The 25903-nt window shown below is 29.7% G+C and overlaps 1 long non-coding RNA gene across 1 annotated transcript; it reads right to left on the minus strand.

The window, feature by feature from the left end:
- Positions 1-25413, minus strand: LOC122269732 (uncharacterized). The gene is made up of 2 exons (XR_006225358.2): positions 24918-25413; positions 1-876 (listed from the first exon to the last, which is right to left on the minus strand). It is a non-coding gene; the product is annotated as an uncharacterized lncRNA (long non-coding RNA).
- Between the last annotated feature and the right edge of the window lie 490 nt (positions 25414-25903).

A 25903-nucleotide genomic window follows, 5' to 3' on the forward strand; every position in this document is an offset into this window, starting at 1 on the left:
AGCCCATTCATATAGTTTAATGAACTATTTAGCTATAAAAATTGGACAAGAAACATATATCACTTTATGTACAAGACAAAGTTTGGAATGCTGAGGGAGGGAGGGGACGACAGTCGACGTCATGATCTGCGTCATCACTAAGCCTGTCAATTATGTTTCTCGAAAATCCGCGAGAACTGTGTAATAAATGATCATTGATGAAACAAATTTTGAGATAAAGCAATGATTGAAAAAGTTTTCTGAGTAAGTAAACCAAGTTTCAACTATTAAAAACTCTTAAATTAATGTTGCATTAAGAACAATCATAAAAATTATTATCCAAAACAAATTACGAACACGTTGCCATAAAAAATGATTTTACGATGACGATTCTGTTCTATTCGAACGAAATTAATTCCCGTGCCATGTAATAATAAAGTTTTTCTTTTTTTAATTACTGTAGCTTACACGAACAGCCAGACAAAGAAGATGAAAGCTGGTTTTATTATTATTATTATTTGCGCACTCGAAAATCTGGTAGCACTAGTTGCGATTAAGGTCGTAGTTGCTAAGCCCACGGCAACAGAATAGGTATCTTTTTTTTATTCTTTTTGGATTGACCGCTTCTAAAGTACTCTGCAAGAACGGGTTTCAACTTGTTCCATCATCCTCTTCCATATATTAGAAACGATAACAATCGCTGGAAGAAAAAAAAACGAAATATATAAACAAGAAAGAGCAGTCAGAATGTAGAAACAATGGATTGCTATTATGACGACGCCATTTTTTTTTCTTGTTGTTGCTGCTTCGTTATTGGATTTTTTTCTTCTTCTTTCCAGTAGACAAAACCAGGAACTGCGTGAGTGTATGGATTCATAGAGCCTGATACGAACCAGTCTGTTAAAGATAATAAAATAAAAATAAAAATTTCATAATAACCCAAAGAATATATGAAATAAAAAAAATAGAAAATGGGATGGAAATGAGGTCGGTAGACGATAAGTACCATCACGTTATTGAAGGGTAACTTTGACCTTAACCGCTTGGTGAGGACTGGAAAAATATCCCCCCTGCCACGAACTATATTTTCTTGGTACATTATAATTTTTTTTTAAAATCTAATATTAGGTCATTTGTGGCATCATCTAATGTTGCGCCAAGTACATTACGCGTTCGTGACATTGTATATTGAGTGAACTTTTTTTTAAAATTTAATAGTATATACTTTGAAGTGTAACTGATACTTAATGTTAGTTAAGGTTAAGACCAGATGCTATCATTAAAATGCAATGCAAAATTTTTGCAGACAGATTACTGTGACTTGTTCATAATGATTTCTGTTCTCAGCATATTACAGTGACCAAAAAAAAAAAAGAACTTTATAAAAGTTTAACTTATAAGAATGAAGATTTTTTTAAAGGTATTTTTCAAAGGCTGGGGCGTAACATTTTTCAAAGGCTCAAGTGTCGCTTAATATGACGCTTTTTTGTAAAATATTAGTTATTTTCACAACAGCCGTGAGTTTGCAATAGTTTATTCATGACTGCTACGTCAAGGTTAGCTTATCTTATGCCAGCGCCCTCTATGCTATCTCTGAAAATGGCGTGAAGCACAAATGTGAAGGAAAGCTGCAGTTTTGTGAAAATAAAAAGCGTTTTCTGATCTAATTTTTTTTCAACATATTTAAAAAAGTATTCATTCTAAAAAATACCAGTTTTTTTCCGAGCCATCTCCGTATATTTGACGGTTTAAAACTGTTTTGTTGACAAAATTATTCTATCAAAAAGATTATATTGTTCTACAATTATATCATCAAATACGACGCAAAAAACTGTGGCTCTTCTTCATATTGTTGACATTTCTCGTCATTCTCATAATGATCATAGAGGGCGCTGCTTGAACTGGACTTTATCTCATAACAGTTATAAATAATTGTAGCGAGGTCAAAACATTTATAAAAATAGTTCTTCAGATGGCGAAAAAGTTATTTTAGGCTAAATATTTATAAATATAATAATTAGTATAATATAATATTTAATAAAAGATACGTAAAATATTTGTCTTAAATGAATATTAAAAGTTCAAATAAAAACACTGTTTAATTGCATGTTTTTTTAACATGCAATTAAAAATACCTATAATTAGAATAGAATAACCTCAATTTTCTTTTTTTAAACTTAGATCACAAATGCGATTTAAAACAGATTATACATGGAATGTTTTTAGAAATATCTAGATATTGCCGGCTAAAAAAATAATCATTATAACCTAAACGTAAATATTTTTCTCAGCCGTTACCATAAGCCGTCAGACTACATATTTGCTCATTTTTTTTAAATTCTCATTATTTTTATCTTTTCAGTGATTATTAAAAACCCGAACAGTAGAATTGAAATTTTCTTTTTCATAAGAGGTTTTTCCTTTGCTTCTTTGAAAATGCACACGAATCTTAACAAAATAGAACACCAAATTTTTCCGTTTCCTGCAACCCTCTCATTAAATATGGTTTTGTAAACATTACCAAAAGGATGTTTTGTTTGGGCGATACGGATGAAAGAACTAACTTAACGAACAAAAACGAATAGTTAAGTTAGAAATATAAATAGTTCAAATAGACGAAATTGGGTTTCAAATAAAGATAACCAACTCCTCGGAACAATATTATTCTACTTTACTTACATTTGAAATGTTTACTCACATTTTTGTTCGAATTTGATTTATAGATGATAGAAAACAAAGAAGTTTAAAATTAATTCATGTTCTAAAGATATCAAAATTTAGCCTACGTCATGCTTGTTGTAAAGCTATTATTATTTACAGGAAGTCCGGTTGTATAATCTGTGAGTATTCGATTCTGCTTTCTGTTGTCAACAACTTCTAAACACTCAACAGATGTTCCAGCAGCCAGTGGTCTTATTTTTTGCGTGGAAATGTTACAAAATATAATCGAAAATATATACTCTCCCCGTCTCTTATTCATTCGCTCTGCAAAAGTTGCTGCAGGCATGGATACTTCCGTCGTATTGTTTAATCACTGCTGGCAATAACTGATCAAGACTGGAATTCTAATCATAATAGATTCGATCTTTGTTCAATGTTTCATTAGCAGAATTAAAAGCATACAGTATGAATTTTTAAAAAAATGGCACAATCCTCACGTTTCCAACTTTTATTTTTTTATTTATTTATAGATTCGAGCTTTTGTTCGAAGTTTCATTAACAATGCTTGCAGTATGAATAAAAGAAAGTGGCACAATCATCGCGTTTCCAACTTTCATTTTTTTATTTGCGAGTCAGAATAATCATTTCAAACTATTGTCCTAGCATTGATCTTGTATATTAAAAAATGTTTCAAAATAATGAAAAATACAGAAAATATATCTCCTAGTCCCTTTTTCATTTGTCACTGCAAATGTTGCAGGCTATAGACTCTGTCTTCCGTCTAATGATTTAACCATTACTGGTAATTCATCTTTAACTGAACGTGACTAGAATTCGAATTATAATAAATTCGATCTTTAGTCGATGTTTCCTTATCAAAGTTCAGGGAATACTGCACGAATAATAATAATAAAACATTTTATTTGACAATTTTAAAACTTATTTTAATAATATTTTTCAGCATTTTAACAATATTTATGCATCTTGTTTCTTAAAATTGTTGCAGTATATATAGAAAAGAAATTTCCCCGTCTCTTATTCATCTGTCACTTCAAATATTGCTGCAGGCATAGGCAAGGGTACTTCCGCCCGAAATGTTAAACAACTGCTGGCAATTCAAGTTTAACTGAACGAGGCTGGAATTCTAATTACAATAGATTCGATCGTTGTTTGATCTTTCATTAACATTGTTCAGGGCATGTATTATGAACAAAAAGAAAATGGCGCAATTCTCGCGTTCTAAACTTACTTTATTTAGCAGTTATGAAAATCATAATAACCCATTGTTCCAGCATTGATCTTGTATTTTAAAATGTTACAAAGTATACAGAAAAATATATTCCTTCTTCTCTTTGTCATTTGTAACTGAGAATGCTGCTGTTGGCATGGATGCTTCCTTGAAGCATTGTTTAACCACTGCTGCCATTCCAAGTTCAACTGTACGAGTCTAGAATCCTAATTATTACAAATTATTAAATGTTCTAATTATTACATGTTATTAATGTTCATTATTACTTTATTAAATGCTTCATTAACTGTGTAAGCTTAGAGCATACAGTAGGAATCAAATTTCTTGTGTTTTCAACTTTTATTCCTGTATAGACGTTGCAGCTATATATGCATTTTTAAACTATTGTTCTAGCAGTGTAATCTTGTCAGATTAATCAAATTGCTTTATAGTCTCTCTCTTTTTTTTATTTTTATCTTTCATACAATGTTGCTTTTGGCTGGAATATTTCCGTCGAATCAATCAAACAATTCAAATTAAACTGAACAAGACTAGCATCTTAATCAGGGTGCGTACCCAAATTATTAAAAAAAAAAGCACCTTTTAAGCACTTTTCAAGCGCTCGAAAAATATTTTTAAGCACTTTAAAAAAATATCATAATTAGGCAGGGTTGGAAAGTTTTTGACAATTGACAGTTTTATTTTGTTTTAACCGTCATGTCAAAAAAAAAAAAAAAACCTTTTGGCATTGTTTTTGACAATTGTCAAAAATTATGAAATTTTGAATCATGTAAAACGAATGGCGTTTTCATACGCTATGGACTGACAATACGCCGAAATAGATTGGGGTTGAATTAATTGTGAAAACGTTGAATAGAACAATGTGAAGTGAATATATTCGATTTTAATCTATTATTTCGTTAACAAAGTTGTTAAGCAATACCCATTTTGTTGTGTTTCTAATTCTAACTTATATATATTTTTATTTACTAGTTATAAAAATGGTATTTATACTAAAGTACTAATAATCAAAGATTGTAGCCGCTTTAAATGCGTTATGTAACCAACCAGCCTCTGTGCAGGCTAGAGGCTAAGTTTGAAATCTCAGTAGCGCATCCTGGTGGTTAATAAGAAAACTTTTCGACATAACATCAGTTTGAGTTTTTGGAGTTAAGCTTTTAAAATGACCTCATCAAAGAACATTATGCAACATTTTCAGTAACTAAGATATTGTTTTCAGGGGGAAAAAATCGGGATTTTCATTCTACCATTTTGAAAACGTTCGTTACCATATGATAGTTAGTACCTGAATATTTAGTATCTAATACGTAAGCCTGAAATATTTTTACACATTATCAAGGCTGTAAATTTGTAGGGTCGTTCAGAAAAATGTGTCTTATTAGCAGCAACTATTTACGTTTTCATGTATGCAGACAAATCTTAGTTTTAAAATTTAGAAAAACAAACTGTTAACTAATGCTAAAAAATTATAACCCACTAATTCAAACATTTACGTATATAAGATAAATTAACCATTTATGCTTTTAAGTGTTGGCAAATAATAAATTTTAGAAAATTATCCATATTTTAGTTATTACTAGGGGGCTCCGCCCCCTGCTCGCTACCGTTCGCCAACCCCCGAGAATTGCTACGCAATTCTTTTTTGTTTGCTTCGCAAACAAATTTTAATACATTTATATAAGGATATAAATGCGCGGCAGAGCATAAGTACGACTGTACGATTCTCCTAAATACTGATTTTCATCTATTTCTCGAAGACGATTAGCTGCCCTACTTCGATTTTCTCTTTGGCGGGCATTAGTAAGCTCTCGATTATTTTGTCGATTTATTCTTCGACGCTCTTGTTCATTTTGACGAAACGTGGGATCCAATCTCCGCTGTCTGCGATATTCTCGATCGCGATCTGTCCTGTCAGACATTATACTGAAATTCCAAATGATTGAAATGAGTTGAATAAATAAATGTGATTTAAAATTTAACCATTTTAAGGTAAGCAAGCCTCAGTAAGCTTTATAATAGCAAACAACAAAAATGTAAACATTAAAAGATATCAATCACTGGATAGGCATAAGAATGATAAGATAAGATGAGATGTAATCAGCAAAAACCCACTCAAAGTAAATCAACAAAAAGCTTTGACGCGAATGCGTTCTCTTTTCTGATTGGCTTAAAACTGCATCCTCGCTTGGATTGGCTACTTCTTTCATACTGTCACGTGATACCTTAGATTTCATTGGCTGGTGCGACACCATCATTGGATTTTTATATATAGTTAGATTATAATAACACCTAATAATATATTTTCCAACAATCATACCAGTTGGCAGCACTGTAATATGTAATAGAAGATCGATATATTGGAATAGAAATATTAAAAAAAAAGTAATAGCGAAATAGTTTCTGAAAATAAATGTTACATCCTAACTATTAGAAAGCTTTTTAATTATTGAAGTAGAAAAAATATTTCGATAGCAGTAACTATTCATTAAAGGATAAACTAAGAATTCGAAAAATCTTTTTAAACTCAGCGATAGCATTTTTCTTAAAATGCTTTGATCTATCGAAATAAGTTAAAATTAATTTCCATTGTGAAAGACTAAACACTTCAAATACCTTCCAAATTTAATTTAAATTGGGAAAATTCAACTAATTATTTAAATGTTCATCGAAAATTGGAAGTGATTACGGAAGAATTCGATGAAATAAAATCCTTAATGAGGAAATACAATCTCATTAAGGGGGATAAAAATTTAAATTCTAAGTTTTCCATTTGTTTAATCCTTTAAAGTAATTGTGTGTATGCGGCATGCGGCACATTTTAAAATGGAGAAATATTTTTAATGATTGAAAAGGAAAATTTCATTCTTACAATTTCAAAAAGCTCGATTATTTAAGGCGAATTGTATTTGGTTTCTGAGAAAATTTATAAACTCGTAAAGATTATTATAATGTATATTTGTATGGGCATTTTTAACATGTGAACTAATGAGATTGTATTTGTGCAGTTTTTAGGAAACTATGTAGTCTGCTTTATGTCTGAAAAATGGCATTTGTTTTCAGTTTTACTTTTGAAAACAGACAATAAGTATTTAATTTTTAAAAATAATTGTGTTGGTATACAAATTGCAAGTTACCTTTTTTCATATTTTATAAATTGTTTTCAAAAAAGGAAATCATTGGGAACTACAGTTTATGGGACGCAAATGATGTTCCATGAAACACTATTCGCATATAATCAAAAAAAAAAAAAAACGAAATTATTTTTTCCCTTTCAACGAATAGTTAAAACCATTCGAGCTATAAATTGGAAAGAAATGAAATGGTAAAAGCGAATAGGTTTTACAAACAAACAGTTCTGTATTTTTGTTAGAATAAATGCATCTTAACGTTCACAGGTAACGTAAGAATCAATTTTTCTGTTTAAATTTTAATAATGCATAAAAATTAGCGCATAGATACGTTTTACCTACAGAGCTCGGTCAGAAACACGTAGCTGATTGCTGATTGACTCAGTGGATTTTTTTTTAAAACTCTGACGTGCTTACTACCATTTTTACATTTCTCATTATTATGCTTTTTTTTTTCATTTTCTAAATATTTTCTTGATTTTTTTATAAATATGTAACATAAAAAGCTTCTATTAATCTTTTTATGTTAGTTCTTTTCTGTAAAACAATTCCTAATTTATTATTCCAATCAAAACACTTTCTCACACTTTTAAATTCTCACCCTGTCCTTAAATCAATTTTTGGCTCAAGTATGCATTCATTAAAAGTAAAGACGTTTTTCCCTTTACTCTTTGTGGGAATCGCGCAACCTATTTAATAAACCAATAGTCATTTCTAAGATTTCCCTCTTTTCCCTAAACAGAGACATTTTCGGATTTTTTGCAAGATTTTCCCTTCTAGAAAGAAAATCGTCGATAGAGTAAATTACACTTTTCGCTCGTCATCCATTTGAAAATGATCAAACAAAATTAATTTGCTTTCATTAAAGTCCTGTGTCTGTTTTCCTGCTCTGTCCGACTACATGTGTATATATTTTACATATATATATTTTTTACGAGTTTATGTTAGAATAAAAAACTAAAAATGTAGCTTTTAAACGAATCTATTTTCAATTTTAAATATTCGAATTCTACGAAAACGTTTCTACACCTTCCTTTGTCTCATGGAACAATCTAAAATGTAAGACGATGACGCGAATATATTCTCACTTTAAAATATTCGAATTCTATAACAACTTTTTGACACCTTTTTGCTCTCTCTTACGAAAGTAACATGTACGGACAATACATATCCACACTCATACGAGGTTATATTATTTAAAGAGACTTATTCCATTGTCTAAATATTCCTACTACTGAACCATTCTCAACAAAGAATGGTTTAGATTTAGAAGTTATCCATGGCTAACTATCCTGCATATCAATAAGGTAAGGCAAGTCTACTTCCTAAACATTTCGAACGTCAAGGTTAGTTGAATTTCATCTTTTCGTAACCCTAACTTCCCATGATTATTGCGTAACGAGTGGAAATGAGACAGATTATAAAGCATCGTGATATTTTTCGGGAGTTTTTATTTTTTTAACTGTCTCTTTAACCGCATTTTATTAATTATCAGCTCTCCAATCTAAGAGATTTAATGCGTGATGCATTCTAAACACTTGGATACTGTGTTAAAATACCTTTATGTTAAGCGATCTTTTGGGAAAAGTTGTGAAATTAAAATTTATTAAAAATCCTTGTTTATTTATATCATTTCAAATTAATCAAATTTAAATAAATTAGTAACATACATACCTGTCGCATTTTGGTTTAGACGAGGGTTCGATTTAAAAAAACAAAAACAACATATATGATGTAAAATCGATTTAACTTTCCTACCAGCAAAATAACTTGGGCCTGTAACGCATCAAGCTATCTAAACAACAGTTCTGTTTCTTATAAAAAACTTTTATTCACAAACAGTAACAAATATGAAGTACCCGTATAACGGGATAGTTAAAATATTATAAAACAAACTAGAAAAACCCGTAACGGGTAATATGAAAACTCAAATTCCAAAACAAAACCAATCTCTAAAAAAACCAACAACTTTCTGTTGTTCTAAAAAAGGTCTTCCTATTTTATCGTCTGCTTTTATTTTATTGTTTATCTCTTTATGTGTTTAGTTTATTTTATTCATGCTTTTACTAGCCAGTTACTTTTTTAATATTTTTACTTTTATTCATGCTTTTGCTAGCCAATTATTTTTTTAATATTTTTTGACTTTATAGACCCTTATTGGACCAATATTTATGAATCTTGGTTCAAAAGGGTTCAAAGGGCCGTTATTTTTCCGATATTGGACCGATATAGAATTGCCAGATTCACCCGATATTTTGCATCCATTATTTAGCCAAAAGGTTGTAAATAGGCCAATGTAGGCCATGCTAGGAACAATATTAAAAAATCTAAACATCCCACTATTGGCCCCTCGGTGCATATTCGTAGTGGGACCCACAATGAGCCAATTTTGAGCCCAACTGGGACCAAGGTAAAATTGTTGCTTTGGTTATACAAGGAAATGATTCCAACGTACTCTCATAGTTGCTAACTTTTATACTATTTCGCCAACAAATAGACAATTTGAACTTATTTGGCGGAAAATCATTTTATATGATAAAAGAAAATTAAAAGAATATCAACTTACCATTGTGAATTTTTTTGTTATTTCAGTGCCACTAAGAAAATACTTCCTTAAAAAGTTCAAAAGGTGCTATCTATGCATTCATCATAGTATTGCCGCAAACACCAGCAGCTATGGATTGGGCAATATCGTTCCCACGACCTTTTTTCAAAAACTTAAAAAACTGGTAGCTGAATTAATTCATTTTTAGAATTCTTCTAAAAGAAATCAAGCATTCAGGATCACCAACCATAATATGCATTTTATTTTATTTGAAATGATGAGAATACAATTTGTTAAGAATCAAAAAGGTACCTAATAATAGGAAATATTTTTAAATTGTTGTAGCCAAATGTCTTAAACTAACAACTTTTTTTTTTTTATTAAGAAACTTTAAATATTACTTTAAATAGTATATTAGTGTATTTGTAGGAACTTCATAAGCTAAACAAAATGGGATATGACAGCTATTTTTTTTAAATAACTAGTTAATATCGAAACAATAAATTTTAATGAACAGTGGTGTTCGATTTTTAAGTAATTTTACGAAAGATAGGTAAAAGTAAGAAAGAAAGATGTTTCCCACCGGAAATTGTTCGAATTCTAGTTGTAAAAATTGTCGAACATGTCCTTCAAAGAGACACATTACAATACTCTAACTCGTATTTTGACGTTAATTCAAAAACCCGTACGTCATTTTTATTTATCTTGGCCCCGCTATGATTTTTTATATTTTATTATCAGTTTTATTCGAAAACCATAGTTTATGTAGACTTTAAATGGTTTTATTTCAAAACGTGAAGATCGAAAAGGTAAAATAAAAATAACTAAACAGATAAATAAAAAAACATAAACGGCAAAGCATTGTTTCTTGGAAGTAATAAAGCGAAGGACAATTTATTTATTTTTTTAAATTTAACTTTTACTAAAACGAATAATTTATGTACTGTATACGAAAGTGTTCGAACTTTTAAATATCGTGTCGGGAAAAAGTATGTTTTAAAAGTCTGATTTTTGTAGGCTTTGTTCGTAAACCTTGCATTAACGATTTTTTGCGAATAATATGCTGTTTTCAAAACTGCTGTGAATTTGCAACAGTTATTCGTGACTGTTAAAGTCAAGTTTATCTCATATTTAGCCAGCACTTTCTGTGCCAATTTGAAAATGGCGCAAATCTTTATAAACAGTCTTTATAAATTATAATTTTTATATATGTATGCGGTAGATAAAATCAGATTTAAATAAGCTTTATTAAATCGATAGTAAAATATGAAAGAATTAATTTTGTTTTCACTTTGAATAACAAATAAATAAATAAATAAAATAAAATTCCCCCGGAAAACCAGGAGAAGGGCCGTTTAGATATTACGTAAGCATTCAGGGGTTTCAGATTTGCTTATTTTTACTGACAAAAGGGAAAGAAGGGTATGAGCAATCCTTAACTTAACATCTTAAAGCCCACTCGCTCTATAAATTTTCAAATTTAATTTAAAAGTTAAATTTGGTAAGAGAAAAAACTGGAAAAATTTCTTCTAGGAGTCTTAAATGTCAAGTTTTACCGAAAAAAATAAGATAAAACACATAACATTCCTAATGAGCATTATACTCAAAATTTTATAAAATTAAACATAAAAGTAAATTTTTTTATGCAAATTTACGTCTTTCATTATTAAATTTAATCCTAAAATGTGTTTACCACAGTGAAAGTTGAAGTTTAAGCAAAAAACTTTAGGGGAAGCTTTCGCGTCTTTATTACCTAAACATGACATGGAGTTGGTGATTTCTTTATTTTTGCCAACAATAAGAGGGAAGATGATCCAAAATTGCCTAAATTACGTAATATTTACGTAATATTGACGTAATGCTTACGTAATATTTGAACGACCTTAAAATACAAAAGCTATGAAATTACTTTTCATAATTAATTTAATTTCATATAACGTTTCAAACTTAGCATATTTACATAAATTTCACCAAAACACTGAAATAATTCCAGATATTAAGACACAGAATGTAATTCGTTTTTTTTTTCTTTGCTTATCAGATAATACTCGTGCTCAGATAATGGAATGTCCATTTTATTAAAAAACAGAAAATTGTCATTGCTATCCAATGATGTTATTATTACTGGATATTTATATTCTTGTAATGAAGAATTTTAAATAAATCATGCTGAGAATCTTTATTACCTAATAACAATAAATAATGAGAGGAAAAAATAAATTAAAACAAAAGATAAAGAAAGAAGGGAATAAACTCGTCGTCTTGTTGCAACATGCGATGAATTTTTGTTGTCCTATTTGACCTTGAAATGTAGTTATGATATGATGAAGGATGAAGAATAAAAATCAACGTAAGCGCATAACATTGCTATACAAGAAGACGGGTGCATCATATCACGATGAAAGAGAGGGAGAATTTTTGGAGTAGAAAAAAAAATTCCGCAAAAACTTCCTGCATCTTTGTGAGTTAAACTGGAATGCATGAAAAGGTCATGGATATAAACCCAGGATGAAAGATATAGAGGGGAAAAATAAAAAATGAAAAGAGAAAAAAGAAAAAAAAAGAACTAAATTCGGAAGAAAACGAAAAAGGTGAATGAATCAAATAAAAATAAAATAAAAAAATGATGGGGAAAAGCCAGGTGCTGTGTTGGTTCCACTTCGTAATCATGAACTGTTATTTTATTTATTATTTTTTGTTCTTTTTTTTTCTTCCTCCGCAGCCATTTTTATTTTATCTTTATATTTTCCTTTTGCTGCCATTTTTTTATTTTATTTTATTGTTATTTTTTTAAAATCGCTTATGCGTTCCTTACCTGGCTAATAATGGACTGAGCAGTGTTTCATTTCACTTTGACCTTGACAGCGTTTTGAATGTCATTTTGCAATAAAGTCTGAAAAAATAATTTTTAGAAAAGACTTCTCTTAAACTTTTCTTTTTTTAAATTTTGTTCTGCTCTTTGTTTTTAAAATAGTTAAAGCAATTTTTAGAACTTAAAAAAATATTTTTTTATTTATTCGAAATAGTATATCACATATCGTGTAATTCTATTACTATTTATATTTCATTACTGAATACCCAAAAGCGAGAATAAAATTTTAAGAAATAAAAATTTGATTCAAGGTTCAAATTTTTTTAAAAATTTATCAACTTCAGCTCGTTGTTATATTTAAACAGAAGTCTTTCTTTTTGGGAAAGTTGATTAGTCATTTAATATCAAAATTAATTTTTTAAAATGTCGCATTTTATCAAAAATTACTTTTATATAAAGAAATCGCTCAGAGAATATAGAAAGTATTCTTATTTCTTAAGTATTAAACAAATGTTGTGAAGTACATAAAACTGATGGACTTTTCTAGTTAATTAATTATTATTTTTGCTTTACGGTTGTTTATCATTCTGTTGAAAATTATATATTAGATTTTCACATAGTGTTAAAATGTATATTTGTATCAGGATATATATTTGTATACGTATATTTCTAAAGTTTAAAAAGTATGTTGTAAAAAGTATGTATAAAAAAAAGCACTGTCATAAAAATATATATATATTTTATTTTTTATTATTTTGTTGTACCAAATTTTTATTCAGTATGAAATTTGTATTCGTAAGCATGTTTCTAAACTATAAAGCAAAGAAGAGAACAAATTTTTTGATAATTAATTACGCTTGTTACATCATTTGCTGTGTTATTTTACTGTAAATTCTTATGTTATGATCCGCAAAGTGAGGTTACTTTGGGACACTTTTTGAGATTTTATTTTGGATTACATTGTTATGGAGAGCACTGAATATTTTGCAAACTGCATCAGCACAACTCTTTTTTTTTTTTTTTTAATAAGTCGTTTGTAAAAGTTTATTCCAAACTGTTAAAAATAATTTTGTCTAGCATTTTAGTAAACCTTTTTAATATCTTATATCGACACACGATTTGTTTAAAAAAAAATTTAGGAAAAAAAATCCAAAATAAAAGTATTATATTTTATAGTTATGAGTTACTCTTTTTATAATTAAATTTTAAACATCGAGCAAACTATTATAAAAAATAGTTTGGAAGCGGGATCCTTTTTTATTATTTGATGCATCTTGTACAAAACGAAATCCGGCGTCTCGCCTATGTTCACTTCTTTGGTCTTACCAAATACTGGTGTTTCTCCACTCTCTTTGAAATTTGCAAGCATTAGAGCAGGGATGGGCAAACTTTTTTGGTCGAGGGCCAAAAATCGAGAAATAAATATGTTTGGTGGGACAAATAAAACTTTCAAAATTTTTTAAAAAAAAAAGCGATATACAAGTTTTAATTTAAATATTTAGTGAGATGAATGAAATTGCGATTTCGTTTTTAAAAGTTCCTTATATTAAGGTTCGAAGCGAGATGTGCCTATTTTACGGAACAAGGCTAAATGCTTTTCTGTTAGTCCACTTCTGAAATGATTCTTTCTAAGGTTCAAAGTTGAAAACTCTTGTTCACATATTAAGCAAACATAGAGCTGATTTTCTGGGCATGAAATATTAAATTTTGGAAACTAGCTTTTGGTAATGATTTGTAAAACTTTGGCATATTTAGAAACAACTGCTTCAGATGATTGTTAGATTGTCCGCTCGTTGGATCTTAAAATGCGTAGTCTGCCAAATGTGAAGTACAATTTACCTATATTAGATTCCTCGAGAAAGACAAACGCTAGTTAGAGCCAATCTAAGACTATTCTATGAAGAACTTCTGCTTTCAACATTTTACCAATTGAAGCTGTCTGTGTTAACTATTTCCATCAATTTATGTTTTGTAGAACAAAAATAGAGAAAGTAAAAAGGTCATCAGTACTTTGTTAAAAAAGAAAAAACAGAAATAATTTTAAATAGTTGACAAGAAAATGGATGTATATTGTTTATGTATATTGCCACTGATCGGCAAATTAAAATTATATCCGCGGGCCGGATAAAAACTTCCGGCGGGCCACAGTTGGCCCGCGGGCCGTAGTTTGCCCATCCCTGCATTAGAGCAAGAATATGGAGGGGATTAGTTCTATATTCTTTGTCTAGGGAACAGATTGTTAAAATACTGCACATAGTACAACATTATTAGTCTTTGGTGCTTCATCTTCAGCTCTAGCTATTTCATTTACCTTAATCTCTTTCAGCGGTATTGGTCCAAAATAAAAATTCATTAATTATTCAAAGATACATTTAGATGTAAATTGAAGGTGGAAAACTTTTTTCATACTAAATCGGTGATAAAAACTAAAAATACTTCCTGCACCCAAAAAAAAAAAAAAAAATTTAAAAGCTAGTGCATTTTTTTTACTAAACAAAAAAAGACAAACATTTCAGTTCGTCGACAGACGACACAGCAGACAGAAAATTTATATTACTGTGTTTTCTCATGTATCTCAGACCAATTAAAATACCAGCACCGGCATCTGTTAATTTTGATTGTTGCTGCAGATTATGGTTATTTCATTTAGCAGTGCCCTCTGTTGACGAAATTTTGCGCAATCTGGTGAGAATAAATTTTTATTTCCGAAGCAAAATAAAGTAAACAGTTTTTCTTTAATTTACTTTTTAAATCGTCGTTTTTTTATGGGACGTTTGATAATTTTTCGGTCTTATCAGAAACGGATTTAAGCATTATCTTTAACGAGCAGCAATATATATTTTTTTTAAAAAAATGCCTTTTTATTGATATTTTTTTTAATATAAATTTTTATGACGTTGATTACGAGGCAATTTATGTTTGTATAAAAATTATTAAAAGCGTCAAAAGAATAGACATTTTTATTGTTTTTTTACCCTAGAAAATATTAAGAAACGTGAGTTTCATCCATCTATATTCGTTATCTATCTATTTTATCTATAATCGTTACTATCAATCGTTATATATCTTACATTTGAAACCCATCACTGAATCCGACATTTTAATGAAAACAGAATTTCCCCCTACTTCCTCAGCGTGTATTGACGCGTAACCTGAAATTTTTCCAAACTCATTCGAATAGGAAATTTACGATCGCCATTTTCAGTTTTTGATCATTCCATAAACAAATTTCGGATAATATCTTTTCCTTATTCTTCTTGCAAATTCCATAACACAGCAGCGGTGATCGAACAAAAAAAAATATTAATGGTAACACGCAACATTAAGAAAAAGAAGAATCTGTTCTGAAAAAGTGTAACACTGTATTCCTAATGATAGTTTTGCAAACGACTATTAAGTGACGCGTGAAGAAAGTGTTTACCGTCGACGCCTGATTTATACTTGAGTTTCTCGGTTAATTGTTGAGTCGTGAGTCATTTTCAATGGCACATTAACTTGTCCCAGCAACGTTATGTTACATAACTTCAGCATACTGTCTGTTTATCTCTTCCCCTTTGTGTTAGTAATATTAGAACTTATTTTGGAACATTCAAATATTGTGGAAATACTTGTTGGACCACCGATAGATGGCAGCGTTTATTGTTAATTAAATAGTAACCGTAACTGTAAAAAGATCTTGTTAAAAAAAAGAGACATCTACGCTTTTAGAATGTAGTTGTAGTTGTAGCTGTAGTAGCCTTTTGTCCTGTATATCTCATGTTGTAATATACATTTTTGTTGTCACTTACCCCTTTGTAGTTATTGAGTAGTTTTCCTGTTTCTCAAGAAAACGAGAAAAATGATAAATTCACTGATAGTTTAGATAAATCATCGGTGTATTTCATAACCCATTAGAAGTAATTAAACTCGAAAAAAGAAAAATATTAACGCATAAAATGCTATTTTTTTAAAATATTAACATTTATGTTAAAATTAAATATACAACATGCATTTTTTATTTCGTTATCAGATATTGATGATTATGAATTTGAAGCTGTTGCTGAATTTAAATATCTTGGGACTACTGTAACCAGTAAAAATGGCATAAATACCGAAATCGATAGCCATTTAGCAATGGCGAACAAATGCTACTTTGGTTTAAAATGCCAACTAAAAAGTAAATTTCTTAAACAAAAGACAAAAATTAACATATACAAAACACTCCCATGGCCTGTGATCCTATATGGTAGTGAGTGCTGGACTCTTAATCAAAAAAGAGAACAAAATGCTGATTTTTGAGAGCGGGATACTTAGAAGAATTTTTGGTACAGTCTATGAGAATAACAAATGGCACACCCTTTGCAATCATGAGCCATATAAAAAAGTATCAACAACCAGACTTAGTTCATGTTATTAAGGCCAATTGCATTTGATGGCTGGGACACCTTTATAGATTTGAAGACCAAAACCCGGCAAAAAAAAGTAACTTTTTCTAACCAGAAAGTACAAGAAAAAGGTGTCGTCCACCGACTAGGTGGCTGGACGCAGTTGAGAGGGACCTAAAGATAATAGGAATAACTAACTGGAAGGCCATGGCACAGAATAGATCAAGATGGCCTTGGCCTGTCATAGGCTGTAGTGCCCAAGAAAAAGAAGATTAATGGTCATAGAACCATTATCAGATATAATAATCAAATTATTTTTATCAGATATAATGGTCATAAAATATATATTAATGGTACACCTTGTATTTTAAAAGTAATGATTATGGATGGGGCCCCTCAAATTTTAGAAATATATATTACTTGTGGTGATAATAGAACACTTCATATTCTAAAAATATATATTAAGGGAGTAACTTGTATTTAAAAAGTATCCATGGAGTACCTTACATTTAAAAAATACATATTTATGTTGGCGATTATAGAAAACTACATTTATTTAAAAAAAACAACTTATAATTAGTAGTAATTTAGGGCACTTTGTATTTATATAAGAATATTTTAGTTTGACAAAAATCCAAAATGACAGAATTTTTTTTAATAGATGTTAAAATTTATTTAATATTTCTTAATATTAATATTTTTTTTTATGTTTGGAAAATTGCTTTTTGATACAAATTTTCAAAATTCTATAAATATTAGGTATAATAGTTTTATTTTAAAATGGATTTTGACGAAGTTTTTTAAAATAATATATATATATATTTTTTTTTCAATTTCTTTATAATTTTTTGATAAATCTTTGGGTGCCACTCATCAGTGCCTCATGCCACGCGTAGGTCATCCATGCTGCAAACCAGTGGTCGGTAAAAGATAGTCGGTCCGTGGAAGAAATGTTAATCGAACATGGATTTTTCAAATTCTGAGGATAAGTCGAATTTCCTTGACTTCTCTCTGATAAGAAGTTGTAAACTCATATAGATTGAATATTATTGTTTTTATTAATCACTATCGTAAAATGACTTTCCCTTGTCATCATTTTAAACGAAAATTTATTGAAAATATAATATGTGTTCATTAGGCAACTTAGATAACTTAGGCCTTAGATAACTTTTTAAGTAGCGTAATTTTTAAAAATCACGGAAACACGTCAATTTTTGTTTTGAAGGTAATTATTTTAAAACCTACTTTATTCAGTCGGAGGACTAAAAAAAAGAATAAATAGTAGTCTGCACGGTTAAATATTCTGAACGTGGATTTTGTTATTCCAAAGAAGAAGAAAAAGACACTATTTAATTGTTAATGGTGGTAGTTTATTCAAATAAAAAATATCAGCCGCGATGTCTTAGGGGATAGAGCATTCGCCTTCCAATGAGCTAAACGGAGTTCAAATCTCAGCGATGGCTGCTCGATACGAATCCGCTTTCGGCTTGCACCGACCACAGTGCTGACGTAAAATATCCTCAGTGGCAGACGGATCATGGGTTAGAGTCCCTTTTTGCCGACGGGCTAACCGTGGGTGGTTCTCGTGGTTTCCCTCTGCATGTAAAGCAAATGCGGTCTAGTTCCACCGAAAAGTCCTCCATGTAGGCAAAATTTCTCCCAATACTTGATCCAGGAGTTCCCTTGTCTTCTGAATTGAGTTCAAAAATACAAGGCTACTGAGTTGAACATTAGGAGTGGTAAACCCAAAAATTGAGTCGGCTGTTCAACGACGGTTATAAAATAACAAATGTATGTGGATTACTAATTTGTGCACGTGCTTTCAGGAAACGAAAACAATGTCTTTCTAAATTGTTATCTATCATTTCATTATTTTTCTACCTAAGGAAAAAAACAGTTATATTAGGTTGAATGATTTCATAAATTATGCGAAACGTTTAAAATGACATATGACTGACTACCTATAATATTATTTGCGTAAGATATTATTCATTAATGATACCGTTGTTATTGGAAGCAAATCTTTTTGCTAGTGTAATTTTAATAGATTAAACATCGCAATTCCTTATTCAACAAAACAGAATTAGGATAAGTAAACAATATTTCTTAACTAATTTAATTCATTTTATGCAGTAGTTTGTATTTGAGCATTCATGTGTTTCGAATTTACTAACCATAGAGTGTTGTGACTTATTTATTTTAAGTTTTTATTCTAGTAACGTTTATAGAGCATTAAAGATGGAAGAGTGAAAGAAAATAGAAAAGTATTGAAAGTTGTCTTTTCCAGACACTGTTTAAATAGAAAGAAAAGAATTTTTATGAAAAATAAAAAAAAATGCATATGCAGATGAGTTACACATAAAAGAAAAGATAAGACAGCGCAAGGGTTTGGAACGAAATATACCTATATTTTTTTGATTCTTTATTTATCTAAATTTTTTTTTTTTCGTTTTCTGCCTCAAGCAAAAAAATGTCGTTCTGATATGAGATAGCGCATGCGCACAATAAAAAAAGGAATAAGATTGACGCAACACTGAATATGAATAATGTTTTTTCGTTTTTTTTTTATTTGGAAGTCACATGGTGTATGAAAAAGTCTATGTGCTGTTAAAAGATGTGTTTAAAATGAATGCCTTTTTATACTTTTAATCAAAGGTTTTTACAGGAGTGTTTGAAAAGGTAAAAAGATTTATAAAGATGGGTTGGGTAAGAAGTTGTTTAAGAGTTGATGAATGTTCTTTTTATCATGCCTTAGGCGATAATGCTTAGAAGAAAATTAAAAACATCAATATTGCGTTGAAAAAGAGAAAGAAGAAAAAAAAATCGGCGTTCTAACAACTTACAGCAAGCATTTTCAGTGCCGAGACGGTCGAGTCATTTTAAAATCAGAAATCTCAGATAAAGATTGGGTTTTAGAGATAGTTACTGTGACACGGAAAACAGTAAAGTTTGTGAGACAGTTTAAATACTGTGACTCAGAGAACATTGAAGTTTCTGAGAGGATATAATTTAGTTATTGTGACAACAAGGACAGTGAAGCACACTTCGACCTGTTCCGACTTATGTAATCAACTGTTCAACTTCAAACTTTTCGAACGATGCAGTTTATAATTTCCACCAGACATGATTCTTTATTATTAATAATTCTCAAGATATATTTTCAATAAATTTTAAGTGAAAAAATTTAAAGTCGTTACAACTCTAAAAATATTTTCCATTATAAATAAAAGTTTGTTATTAAAACATTTTATTTAACACGGAAATTTTTTGTTTACTTGAAAAAGAGATACAAATAATATGTTTACTATACTACCAAATGAGGGTTAAAACCGATTGAACTTTTTCAATTTTTCGTTCAGTTTTAACCGTTTTAACTTATACGACTCGCTTGCGTTTTGTCACAATTTATGATACAACAGTTTATTTTCGACTATTATGTAGCTCTATCAGGTTTAGGAAAAGTGGACCTTAGAAAATGCAGTTCTGGCCAGTAAGTAAGCTAACAATAAGTTGCTATAGATTATAAAACACCAAGCGTGCTCGCTTGTCCTTAAATACCAAACTGCTTCTCTATGGCAGTAAATTGTTTCATATGTTTTGCAGGTGGTGCTAGAGCCCCTGAATTAGACAGGCCGACTTATCATTTATTTTTGGATCAAAGAGCTAACATAAGCACATAACATAGCTAATACTAACATAACTTTAACTTGCGAACTTGTTTGCTCCAATATTGCTTGATAGGTCAGCTCTGATAGTATAGGAGCCTTAGGTGGTGCAAGGTAAATTATGCAAGTCAGTATTTTTCTTGAAAAGAATATAGCAAACAGAATTCGTTATAGATTTCAGAATTTGGAAGGTCAATAGTAAAATATTACCTTTATAATAACAAAATGCCTATAAAGCATTTCGACGCTTTGCATTTTCCAAGCTTAGTATCAATTTTTTTTAATATTATTATTTATTCCTTTATTTTTCTTCAGTAGTTAAAATAATTTTCTTTACCCGGAGGTGTCTACTAATTTCATACAATTTGGACTTGAAAAATTTCAGGGTAGGAAATATCGGACAAAGGCCCTTACACCAAAAAAAAAAAAAAAAGCTATGATGTTGCGTTTCCTACTTCTAAACCTGCAAAAGAAAGGTAACAATTCACTCTAAATAGGGAGGAAGCATAGAATTGAAGGACTAGCGCTGAACGCTTGCTGTTTTGCATTCTGTAGCAATTTTAATGGCCAGTTCTCTGTATTTACCATGATCCACTTTTTCTAAACTTGATACGGCTATGCAATAGTCGAAAGATACAGCCATGTAAAATTTGAAAAAGTTGTTCAATAGGTTTACAATTTAAACATTCTGTAGCAGAGATATTCTTCTGTTCTTTTAATGCAAACAAAAAATTTAGTGTTAAATGAAATGTGATTTGCAAACTTATATTTATTACGAAAAAATATTTTTTTAGCTCTGTATCTACATTTTTTTCCCTTCAAATTTGCAGCTAATAAGTAAGAGCAATAAAAGCTTTGGATTTCTTATCTTTCTGATAATTTTTCATTCTAATTAAAAACTCTGAACAATGAGGATAACTGCAGTTATATTTTTACACAGTGTAACGTATCAAGCTACGTATATAAATAACAGTTCTGTTTCTTATAAAAAACTTTTATTCACAAACAGTAACAAATATGAAGTCCCCGTAACGGGATTGTTAAAATATTAGAGAACAAACTAGAAAAATCCGTAACGGGTTATATGAAAACTGAAAACTAAAATTCCAAAACAAAACTAATATTTTAAAAAAAACCAACAACTTTCTGTTATTCTAAAAAGGTCTTCTAATTTTATCGTCTGCTTTAATTTTATTGTTTATCTCTATGTGTTTTGTTTATTTCATTCATGCTTTTGCTAGCCCGTTATTTTTTAAAATTTTAACTTTTCTTCATGCTTTTACTAGCCAATTATTTTTTAAATATTTTTAGACTTTATAACTGGCAAACGCTTTGTAAAGGGATACCAACAGAAAAAAAAAATTAAAATATTATTAAGTGCTAAAATTGTTCCAATACATAGAACCCTGTGTCTAAGGGGAGGGGGCGGAATCCAAATTCTATAACGATAAACAAAAGCAGAAAGAACAAGTTGAACTTTTACCATATCATTCATCACGAATGATTTTTTATTTTCATTACCCTTCCCCATTAATAGTAGAATTAAAACTTTTCTATACATTTCCATGGGGGGGGGGGATAAGTGAGGATACAAAGGCTCAAAGCCAGTACTCAACCGACCGGATACGAACAGGTTTAATGATTAAAAGCAATGTAGTGAACCTGCTGTGCAGAGCCTAAAAAGGTCACGAACTTCAAAATCCGGGAACTCTTAAAACTACATAAGAAAACAAGTAGAAAAAAAAATTAATATCAAAATTGTTTCAAAACAAAGATGTTTTCTTCCATTATTTATAACGCAGCTGGATTCCTATCTAATTTTGATTTGAATAAAAATACCCGTGGAGGTTTTATTTTATACAAAATAATAAAAAAAAATTCGAAAATACCACTTAGAAATAACAGTTTATAAAAGATGCTAAAGCTATGCCATTAATCATTTTGTTGCGTATACTTTGTTTTGGTTTTAGTGTAATTGCTTTCTTGTAAATGGCGCAGACGAAGAAACAATAACAATCTGCATACAATTAATTCATTTTGAGTTTTAAGGTTCAGTTTTTAAATGTATGCAGTTTACTATCATCGTATTACTTTTTATATTCAGATACGGATTCTTTTTTTCTCTCAAAACATTTTTTTTTTTACTTAGAATAGTTACATACATAGTTGTCTATAAAAAGAATACTTTCAATACAATGGATTTTAATGGTTTTTTGTTCTCGGCATTGAAGATGAAACACTGCTTTATCACAATGCAATACCCTAAAACTTTTTTTTCACTTACTATGCAAATCAATATATTTTGCCTTCTTGAAAAAGCTTGATTTGCATTGTTCTTTTAAACAGGGTTTGTTCTCTTATAAGATTTTAATAGTGTGGCAGCAAAAATGGAATAAACATAAAAATAGTTAAATATTTGCGACCACCAATGCACATTATTTGTGTGTGTATAATTCTAATTCTATCCTACAACGTTTCTATAAAAATGTACCTTAACAAATAAAATTTCTCCCAGCGATTTTTCTATTAAAATTTTCGGAAACTCTCGATAACCTCGTTTATGCATAACGATGTAGCACGATTTTCTATTTGAAAATCAATTAAGTTTAATGATACTGATACTTGACCTAATATTCTTATCAAAGTTTTAATATTATTTTAATGTTTTGTAAGTAAAATTTGTATTTTCTCACAATTAATAATTGAGAAATTTAGAGGAGAAGAGATTCCAAGTAATATTTCTGAAAAAAAATCGACATTTCTCTAGGAAAGATTTTTTTAAAATACTGAATTAATTAGGGGACACAACATACAATGCTAATTACACTATATAACATTAATTTTTCCAAGTCTTTAAATTTTACAGCTATGTTGATAAAAGCACTTTTTGTATTTTCAGAAAAAAATTCCAGGTCCATTTGGTTGCGCAATAAATATTCAGTCAGCAGCCTTAGGAAATCTTTCTTTTGGCAATATTAGAACGCATTGAGTGCAAACGTTATGTTTCGAACAGTTTGAAAAAGTCAATAAGTGTCCAGGATTCATAGATTTTGACGATTGAAAAAAACTTAGATTAAAAAAAAAAGGCATCATCTAAATTTTTTTAAGCTGCATTTTGTCATTTTTGACAATAATTTGTTGACGAATGAAGTAACGTGAAAAACAGGTTTAAATTTTGAGAAAACCTATTCTAGCTTCGTTACATTCTTATTTTTAAACAGGTTTCCTTTCAACGCAAAAAAAAAAAAAAAAAAAAAAAAAAAAAAAAAAAAAAAAAAANAAAAAAAAATTGATATATAGTTTAAACTAGTAACTCTTTTTTTACCCAGTGTTTTATTAACGAACGATACAAATGATTTTTGAAATGGTTAAAATTGATAGTTGTTCTAACTAAGTTTTGTTCAAACTATGTGATCATATTATTTTGATTAAATTTTAAAATACATAATGCTGATTAATTTAACTTTTAAATGGTGATTTATAATTTATTAATATAATATAGCTGATAGAGATTTCAAAATTTTAATTTTTAAAATCAGAGTGAATAGCCAAATTATTCAACAACAAATAAGCACCTTTTAAGCACTCAATAAATATTTTTGAGCACTTTAAAAAATATCCTAATTAGGCATGGTTGGAAAGTTTTTGACAATTGACGGTTTTATCTTGTTTGAACCGTCAAGTCGAAAAAAAAAAAACCTTTTGGCATTGTTTTTGACAATTGTCAAAAAAATATGAAATTTTGATTCATGTAAAACGAATGGTGTTTTCATACGCTACGGACTGACAGTACGCCGAAATAGATTGAGGTTGAATTAATATGAAAACGTTGAATAGAACAATGTGAACTGTGTCTTTTTGCATAATTCGAAGCGAAAATCAACATAGTAAAGGAAAAATTTCATTTTGAGAAAGGGAAAATTAAGCACTTTTTAGAAAGCACCCACTGAAAAAAGCAGAAGCAGCTTTTAGCAAAAGAAAAAAGCAGCTTTTAGAAAACGAAAATCGAAAATAAGCACCTTTAAGCACTTTTTAAAAACGCTACGCACCCTGAAAATTGAAGTAATATTTAACAGAAAAAAATGTCTACTAATTTAAACATAATTTTACTATCCATTTTAAACTTTTGGCAGTTGATTAATGTGACATACACGTAATAATGCGTGTATACTAAATCAATATGCGCACATACCAAAGACATAAACAATAACTCCTACGCAATTATCCTTTAAAATAAATTTTACTGTATTGTTGAGATAACATATTTGGAACAAAGAAATTACATTCTTCGCGTTGATAGAAACCGCTTAAAAGAATGTATCTGAATGCTTTGTTAAAATGGCGATTATTTGTCGAACATATGATTGCACGAATTACGTTCTCTTTGCTCAGGAAACGAGATAAAAATCGCCAAGGACAAAGAAAATGAGCTATAAATAATGAAATACACACACTCTGTCAAGGATACGGCTTTCTAAAAAAAAATAATAAATAAATAAATACACAATAATTACCTTTGAGACAATTTTGTTTTTCTCCTTGTCATTTATTCAAAATCCCGTTACCCTTCTTTCTAGAAGCTATGGTTCTTTTTTTATTAACACTACTTTTTTTTTTTAATGTCTTTGACAGGTCAAGATCAGGGAAAGCACATGGAAAAATTACAAAACGAAATAAACAAATAAAGAATGTAAATGGGAAAAGAAAGAAGAATGAAAAGACAGAGAAGAAAAGGTTACACAGCGCGTGCCTCACGTTTGAATTACCGCATTTCTTCACATTGGTCGGGCGCAAAATTGCACCCGGTTGTCCTTGAGAGCTACAAGTTTTATTTTTCATTTTGTTTTCTTCTTTAATTTGCTAATCATTCTTTTCCATTGGAAACTAACCTTGGAAAAACCTCCGACCTGATACCTTCTATTTATCAGCCATGCTCTGTAACAAGGTATATTTCAATACGAAACAAGGTTGAATCAAAGGGTGGAAAAGGCGGGCGGGAAGGCATAGAGAAGATTCTTTTTATTATGTACCTTAATATAATCGTCTGAAATGGATTATTCTACTATCTTATCGTGACTTTGGAGTTGAGATGTGTAGGGGTTGGAGATCGTTTGGCTTATCTTATAAGATATTTCTGAGAAAAAATCTATCAAGTTCACCTTGTTGTCCAGAAATTCCAAACATTTCTCGTCGATTTTTATTCATTGATAGGTAATGATGAACTTTCACTCTAGCAAACTTCGAGATACATTGTTCTAAAGTACAAAATTGCCCTTGAAGTGAAAATGTAGCCTTTCAGAAAATTCTTTCATGGAAGCTTCACTTTAGCATACTAAGAGAAACATTATTCTTAAGAACATAATTACCCTTAAAGTACAAATGAAGTACAAATGAATACATTCTCAGAAAATTATTTGGCAATTTTCGAGAAACAATGTTCTAAAGTACATAATTGCTCTTTAAGTGTAAATGAACTCTCAGAAACTTTGGTTCAAAATTA

Source organism: Parasteatoda tepidariorum, chromosome 4, assembly GCF_043381705.1.
Source record: "Parasteatoda tepidariorum isolate YZ-2023 chromosome 4, CAS_Ptep_4.0, whole genome shotgun sequence".
NCBI lineage: Eukaryota > Metazoa > Arthropoda > Arachnida > Araneae > Theridiidae > Parasteatoda > Parasteatoda tepidariorum.